Source organism: Malania oleifera, chromosome 2, assembly GCF_029873635.1.
Source record: "Malania oleifera isolate guangnan ecotype guangnan chromosome 2, ASM2987363v1, whole genome shotgun sequence".
In the NCBI taxonomy this organism is placed as follows: Eukaryota; Viridiplantae; Streptophyta; class Magnoliopsida; order Santalales; family Ximeniaceae; genus Malania; species Malania oleifera.
This window is the reverse complement of record NC_080418.1, coordinates 71,482,800-71,491,735: the sequence shown is the minus strand read 5'-3', so window position 1 is coordinate 71,491,735 and position 8,936 is coordinate 71,482,800. Positions and strand designations below refer to the sequence as shown.

General features: G+C 38.5%; 1 pseudogene; it reads left to right on the top strand.

Annotated features, from left to right (window-relative positions):
* Positions 1-912: 912 nt before the first annotated feature.
* Positions 913-8,092, top strand: LOC131148693 (phosphoinositide phosphatase SAC7-like; annotated as a pseudogene).
* The last annotated feature ends 844 nt before the right edge of the window (positions 8,093-8,936 follow it).

Sequence of the window (8,936 nt, the reverse complement as noted above, 5' to 3'; positions counted from 1 at the left end):
GGAGACTTGATTTGCTAATTTTGTTTAATTTCTTAATTATTTAGTTAAATAAATTTACATTGTTTGAAATCATGATCTTTCTCATCATAAGAATTACTTTTACAACTAAATTAACCCTTGCCTAGTTTAGAATTTGGAATGAATACGAGTGAAATTGAAAATTCTAATTTAGTCATTTTATTTCTTGAAAATATAAATGGTTCATTGTCATTCGGGTTTGGATTTTTTAAATAGGTAGCGAAATTATAAGAATGTATCCAGTATTTTAGAATGAATTTGGTATTTTTATTTTTATTATTTTTGTTATTATCATAAAAGACGATAATGTCATTTTAAGATATAAAAACTTATTTATCTCCTTAGAATTGACATTCTTTGTCCCATTCCCTTAAAATTTTTCATAAGTAACAATCTGAATTTAGTAGTAAAGTTCGCTATGAATGGTTCTCAATACACAAATACAGAAAACCTATTATTTGTTCTTGTGCATTTTCGTTTTTCCATTGACATTTATGCAGTCTCAAAATATCTAGCAATATTAACCCAATGTTTGAATTATGTACATTTTTTGGTTGTACATGCTTTAGGAATTAACTAACTAGTATTTTTCCTCATCCAAAATTCCAGCCATCCTACGCTAACACGTAGCACAACTACAGCTAGAGGTCAAATAGGATCTCATATTTTGTTTATGCCACATTTAATAATTAACCAGAAAAAATGCCTAATAAGTAGAGGTCTAAAGCAATCAATTTTCTCCCGACAACACCCAAACGAAGCTAGCGCTCCACACGACTTGGTATTCCCGACAGGACACGCGGATTGGATCGTGAAACTCAATACCCGTGTATCGTCTCTAGAACCTGCACAATTTCAGAATACTTTTCAGTTCCTAGAAATTGGGCCCCAATTATGATGGAGAAGGCAGATTCTGGGAAAAAGCTATTTACGCAGATGCGGCTCTGGGAATTTCCAGATCGGTTTATTGTTGAGCCTACTGATGGCTCTCCTGGTTCTTGTTTGGCAATCAGTAGGGTGGATGGATCAATGATTCTTATTGATGAACCTCCAGAGTGCATTTCTGTTCGAGTTCCCAGGAATTGGACAATTTTTGGTGTCATAGGAATACTCAAAATCTTAGCAGGGTCATATTTATTAGTTATAATGGAGCGTGAATGTGTTGGTTCGTATTTGGGCCATCCAATCTTCAAGCTTTCATCCTTAAAGATTTTCCCATGTGATCATTCTCTCAAAAATTCGCCTGCAGAACAGAAAAAGATGGAGACTGAGTTTTCTGTGCTGCTAAATGCTGCAGAGAGGACTTCTGGTCTGTATTTCTCATACGACACCAATTTGACATTGAGTGCACAAAGGTTGCATGACTTGGGTGATGAATCGAAGCTGCTTCCTCTTTGGAGACGGGCAGAACCTAGGTTTCTCTGGAACAATTATATGATGGAAGTGCTCATAGATAACAAGCTGGATCCATACTTACTTCCCGTTGTTCAAGGAAGTTTTCAGCACTTCCAAGCAGCCATTGGCAAAGATATTATTGATGTAACTCTAATTGCACGTAGATGCACAAGGAGAACTGGTACTCGGATGTGGAGGAGAGGAGCTGAAATGGTTTTACAGCATCATTTGTTCAGGTTCGAGGGTCAATTCCATTACTATGGGAGCAAATAGTTGATTTGACATATAAACCAAAGTTTGAGATTTTGAGGCTTGAGGAAGCACCTCGAGTGGCTGGGCGACATTTTCTGGATTGAAGAAAAAAATACGGGACAGTCTTAGCCGTTGATCTTGTCAACAAGCATGGAGGCGAGGGACGCTTAAGTGAAAAATTTGCTAATGCAATGCAGCATCTAATCAATGATGATGTAAGCTATCTGCATTTCATTTTCATCGGATTTGTGGGCACGTTCATTTTGAGCGCCTCTCTATTTTACATGATCAAATTGCAGATTTCCTTGAGAAAAATGGGTATCTTCTGTTGAATGAAAAAGGTGAGAAAATGAAGGAGCAACTTGGGGTTGTAAGGACCAATTGTATCGATTGCTTAGATCGTACTAACGTTACACAGAGCATGATTGCTCGAAACATGTTGGAATGGCAACTTGGAAGGATTGGTGTTTTTGGTGCCGAAGAAACAATCAGCGCACATCCAAATTTTGATGAGAACTTCAAAATATTGTGGGCCAATCATGGGGATGAGATAAGCATTCAATATTCTGTAACTCCTGCTCTGAAAGGAGATTTTGTCAGATGGGGTCAACGGACAATTCAAGGGATCCTCAAAGACGGTTGGAATGCCCTTTTACGCTATTACCCAAACAATTTTTATGATGGGACGAAACAGGATGCGATTGATCTCTTTTCTTTTGTTTTTTTTTTTAATATCACCGGGTCTCCACGCCCGTTAATGTGTGATTGATCTCTTGCAAGGACATTTCATTGTTTCTGTCAACCGAGGCATGAACCCTCCATCTCAAAAGGAAGGCCTTGAGGCTTTAGCTTCTCTTCCAGTGGCCTTATCATTGTTATCGACTGGGTTTTTTTTGTTGAGAGAGATATCAATAAACAATCACAGGCGAATAATTCTTCTCCTTATATGTAAGTAAATATAGTGTATCTATACTTTTATATGTGCTGGAAATAATAAGAGAAATAATCAATCACACCAAACCACAAGAATACAAGCAGTTTTTTACGTGGAAAACTTTTCCGGTGTGAGGAGGAAAAACCACGGGATCTAATCCAGTTAAAATCTCCACTATCAATCAAATAATGAGTACACAAAGTCTTCTCTAATCGTAATTAAAGGATATAAAAATCTCTCATCAAGATATCTACAATCTTGGCAAATACAAAGAAAATTGAAGAGAATATATCAAATTCGCGGTTACTATTCACGGGCAAAAACCCCAACTCCCGAGCTCCAAATCCGATCTCCACCGTTCGGATTGTAGCTCCTTAAGTTGTGAACCTCTCCTCCAAATTTCAGCTTGATCGGACCACAGACAAAGCGGGATCAGACTCTTGATAAAATCTGGGCAGCATGAGAAAAAATCACATTTTTCTCTCTTTCTTTTGAGAAGTGACGGCTCCTCTCTTCTCCCCTCTCTTTTTACAACTTCCTTTAGGTTTTTCACACTAAAAGGGCTGAGCTTTGGTCTTTTAATAAAACCCACTTGGGCTTTCCTCCACATGGAAGGAAATAACCCAACAAATCTCCCCCTTTCCGACTATGTGGAGGGAATCGCTATCCCAATGATAGAACAACAAACTTCAAACTTCTCCCTTGGTAGTGTCTTTGTCAACATATCAGAACCATTATCATCAGTGTGAACCTTTTCAAGTTCCAATAACTTGTCGTTCAACGCATCTCTAATCCAATGGTATCGTACATCAATGTGCTTTGATCTTACATGGAAACTGGAATTCTTAGCAAGATGAATAGCACTTTGGCTATCACAAAACAGCACATACCTCTACTGCTCAAAACCAAGTTCTCTCAAGAACTTCTTTGCTCATAACAACTCTTTAGTTGCTTCCGTTGCTACAATGAACTCTGCCTCTGTCGTAGAAAGAGCAATGCACTTCTGAAGTCTCGATTGCCAAGCTATAGCCCCACTTGCAAAAGTTATCAAATAGCCCGAAGTAGACTTACGAGTGTCCACATCCCCAGCCATATCTGCATCTGTGTAGCCAACTAACAATGGTTGTCTATTTCCCAAACCAAGGCTCAAACTGGAAGTGCCTCGAAGATACCTCATAATCCACTTCACTACATTCCAGTGCTCTCTTCCGGGATTTGACAAGAATTGGCTAACTACACCAACTGCATAGGCTATATCTGGTCTTGTGCAAACCATTGCATACATCAAACTTCCTACTACTGAGGCGTAACGAACTTTTTCCATGTCTTCCTTTTCCTTATCTTTAGAAGGACATTCCTTTGTACTTAGTTTGAAGTGGGTAGCAAGAGGAGAGCTAACCACTTTAGCTTTGTCCATATTGAACCTCTCAAGCACTTTCTCAATCTACTCCTCCTGTGACAAATACAATTTCTTGGCACTCCTATCACGACTGATTCTTATGCCAAGAATTTTCTTTGTTGGCCCCAAGTCCTTCATAGCAAATAACTTATTCAATTGCTTCTTCAACTGGTCAATCCTTGAAGCATTCCTGCTAACAATTAGCATGTCATCCACATAAAGCAGTAAGAAAATAAAATCATCATCAGAGAATTTCTGAACAAATACACAGTGATCTGAAGTTGTCTTCTTGTAGCCTTGCTCCCCCATAACAGACTCAAACTTCTTATACCACTATCTCGGTGCTTGTTTCAAACCATATAGGCTTTTCTTCAGCTTGCACACATAATCCTCTTTCCCTTTCACTTTGAAACCCTCTGGCTGCTTCATATAAATCTCTTCCTCCAAATCACCATGAAGGAAGGAAGTTTTCACATCCATCTACTCAACTTCCAAGTCAAGACTAGCTGCTAAGCCGAGTACTGTACGGATCGATGACATCTTTACAATTGGAGAGAAGATCTCATCAAAATCAATACATTTTCTCTGACCGAACCCTTTGATAACCAATCTAGCTTTGTACCGTGGTCGTGAAGAGAACCCATTTGGCTTCTTCTTGTAAATCCACTTGTTCTCCAAAGCTCTTTTTCCTTTAGGCAACTTCACTAACTCAAAGGTTTGGTTATCATACAATGACTGCATCTCATCTTGCATAGCCTCAACCCACTATGTCTTGTGTTCATCTTCCATGGCTTCGGCAAAACACTGGGGCTCTCCCCCGTTAGTCAATAACACATATTGTTCTGCTGAATACCGAGTGGAAGGATGTCGGTCTCTAGCTGACCTCCTGGATGGAATCTCTGGTGGAGTCTTTGGCACTATCAATTGCTTATCAGTCTCAACCTGTAAGGAACATCCACATCACCTCTACCCTGGTGGTCATCTTGAACATCATCCTCAACTTGAGAAGAAAAATTCTTCAAAGGAACTGGATCCACATCAGTTAAACTGTCACCCTGCTGAGACATAGGTTTCTCTGCCTTCTCAATATCTTGAATCGTCTTATCTTCTACAAACACGACATCTCTGCTTCTCACAATTTTCTTCTCAACTGGATCATAAAGCTTGTATCCAAATTCATCTTGACCGTAGCCAAGGAATATACACTGTCGCGTTTTCTCATAAAGTTTGGACCTTTCATCTTTTGGAATATATACAAATGCTTTGCACCCAAAAACACGTAAATGATTATAGGAAACATCCTTACCTGTCCAAACTCGGTCTGGCACATCAAACTGTAGAGGAACACAGGGTGTAAGATTCAACACATGAACTACAGTACTCAATGCCTCCCCCCAAAAGGATTTTGGCAACCGGGCTTATGAAAGCAAACATCTCATTCTCTCAAGCAGTGTTCTATTCGTCCTTTCTACTATGCCATTCAATTCAGGAGTTTTCGGAGGAGTCTTTTGATGCCGAATGCCTTTCTGTCTACAATACTCATCAAATGGACCAGAATACTCTCCACCGTTGTCAGTCCAGATACACCTCAGTTTCTTCCCAGTCTGTCTCTCAACTAGGGCTTGAAATTTCTTGAACTCAGCCAACACTTGGTCTTTTGACTTCAAGATATACACCCACAACTTCCTTGAATGATCATCTATGAAGATCACAAAGTATCTGGAGCCACCAAGTGTTCTCGTCTTCATAGGGCCACACACATCCGAATGTTCTAAATCCAATATCTCTGACTTTCTCGAATGAGGGGAATTCTTGAAGGAAACTCTACTCTGCTTCCCTGACAAACAATGAGTACACCTTTTCAGAAGTGTATTTTCAGTCCACATAGTAGACTTTTCTTCCCTAGTAGAACTAATCCTTTCTCACTCATGTGAACCAGTCTCTTGTGCCACAACTCTGCTATACCATTATCCTCCATCGCATTAATAATGTCGTTGGAGATCTTTGCTTGTAGAATGTACAATGCAGAGTGCTTCATGCCTCAAGCCACAACCATAGCACCCCTGGTGAGCTTCTACTGGCCATCACTGAAAGTGCTGCAGTACCCTTCGTCATCAAGTTTACCTGCAGAAATCAAATTCAAACGAATGTCAGGAATATGCTTCACATCTCTAAGAACTAAACTCTTGCCATTCTTTGTCTTCAAATATACATCCTCAATTCCAATGACTTTAACCAAGCCATCGTTTCCCATATTTACTGTTCCAAAGTCACCAGATCTGTAGTATGTAAAGAAATCTTTCCGAGATGTAGCATGAATGGAGGCACCACTATCAATCACCCAACTGGTCTCATGATATGCAACATTTATCATCTCATCATCATAAACAATGAGGAATTCTGCAGGAGTGGTAGTAGCAACTCTATCATCACCATCTTTGTCATCTCCATTCTTCATTCCCTTCCCTTTCTCATTCTTGTTTTCTCTCTTCAATTGCCTGCAATACTTCTTGAAGTGTCCCTTTTTCCTGCAATGATGACACTCAACATTTGCAAACTTGTCGAATTTGCTTCTGCTGTTATCTCTGTTCTTCGGACCTCTGCTCTTACTTCTCCCCCTCTTTTCTGTAACCAAGATCTCTGATTGTGAAGAGGACTCCTGTGTTTTTCTTCTCATCTCTTCATTTAGCAAATAGCTCTTGGTCATATCCATTGTGATTACACCTTCTGGAGCGGAGTTAGACAATGAAGTTCTGAGCGTCTCCCATGAGTCCGGTAATAAACCAAGTAACCATAACCCTTATATCTTATCATCAAAATTAATACCCATTCCAGCCAACTGATTAATAATTCCTTGGAATGTATTCAGGTGATCAGATAAAGTAGTCCCATCTTGGTACCTCAAAGCCATCATTTGTTTAATCATAAACAACTTATTATTTCCAGTCTTTCTAAAACATAACTGTTCAAGCTTATTCCATAGAGAACATGCATTTGTTTCTCCACTAATATGGTTCAAAACATTATCATCTACCCATTGCCTGATATACCCACACACCTGTCGATGTAACAAAGTCCATTCCACATCAGACTTTTTTTCTGGTTTTTCAGCACTAAATACCGGTAGGTAATAATCTTTCACAAAAAGAAGATCTTCCATTTTTCCTTTCCATATGTGATAATTTAAACCATTGAGATTGATCATTCTATTAGTATTTGCTCTCATAACTCAAACTGCCAACCTGACAATCTAGAAACCTGTCTCTGATACCACTTTGTTGGGAGAGATATCAATAAACAATCACAGCGGAATAATTCTTCTCCCTATATGCAAGCAAATATAGTGTATCTATACTTTTATATGTGCTGGAAATAATAAGAGAAATAATCAATCACACCAAGCCACAAGAACACAAACAGTTTTTTACGTGAAAAACTTCCCCAATGTAAGGAAGAAAAACCACGGGACCTAGTCCAATTAAAATCTCCACTATCAATCAAATAAAGTCTTCTCTAATCGTAATTAGAGGATACAAAAATTTCTCATCAAGATATCTACAATCTTAGCAAATACAAAGAGAATTAGAGAGAATATACCAAATTTGTAGTTACTGTTCACAGGCAAAAACCCCAACTCCCGAGCTCCAAATCTGATTTTCACCGTTCAGATTGTAGCTCCTTGAGTCGTGAACCTCTCCTCCAAATTTTAACTCGATCGGATCACAGACAAAGTGGGATCGGACTCTTGATGAAATCTGGGCAGCATAAGAAAAAATCACGTTTTTCTCTTTTTCTTTTGAGAAGTAACGGCTCCTCTCCTCTCCCCTCTCTTTTTACAACTTCTTTTAAGTTTTCCACACTAAAAGGGTTAGGTTTTGGTCTTCTAATAAAGCTCAGTTGGACTTTCCTCCACATGGAAGGAAATAACCCAACACTTTCTTGCAACCATGTCACTGAGGCAAGCTCGAACTGATATTCAGCACTTGTTCTTTTCGATCATCTGGGCGAGCCTGAGTGTGGCAATAGGAGTATTTGTTAAGGCCAATGGTCGGATTTTCTGCAATCGGCCACGTCTGCACGAGCGTCGCCGTTGATTTTGGGCGTGGAATGCTCTGGCTATTGTGGGATACGCTTTGAAATTTTTGCTTGCCCATGATTATATTTATTCCTTGATATTATTTTTGTAGAACGCGTAGGTTTCAACTCAAATGGGGAATTTGCGACAGTTCAATATTAGCTGATCTTTGCAGTTGCTGCGTTGTGATTATCTCCCCCTCTCCCTTTTCTAATCCAATTATCACTTGATGTTTCCGCTGCATGCTCTAGCCGGCAATTGTTGTTGCCTGTTAGGAAAGTTAAACTGTCTATTAAGTTGAATGTTCTGTCTGCCCAACGGCACGGGCATTATCATATCATCTTAAAATGCAAAATATTAAATTCAACTAAAAAAAAAAAGAAAATCTCTCCTGACACAAAATTCCTACTATACATTTCATAATTTTACTATTTTGAAAATTTAGTTCCCTTTTGAATTCCATATTTCCCGAAAGCATATATCTGAAATTATAGAAAAAATATTTATGTGTTAGGATCTTGAAATTTATAGTTAAAAATTATCTTCCATCAAATGAAAGTCTTATACATGTATATCTGATGATTAAATGTCTACCAAAATAATCGAACTACCAGCAATAACTATTCTATTAGTAATGTAAAAATGTAGTTTATCAATCTAAATAAAAATAATGTAATTTATTGCTTTTTTGATATCCTACAATAGACACTTGTGATACATAATGAAGTTTCTCTTTTTAGAAAGAAAAAGTCTGTTTCAAATGGGGAAGAGAAATTATTAGGTCATACGCCTACTATGTCATGTTTTAGAGTCCTTTGATGTGGCTGCAATGCTGCATAAGAGTAGCTGGAGAGGTGAGGTCA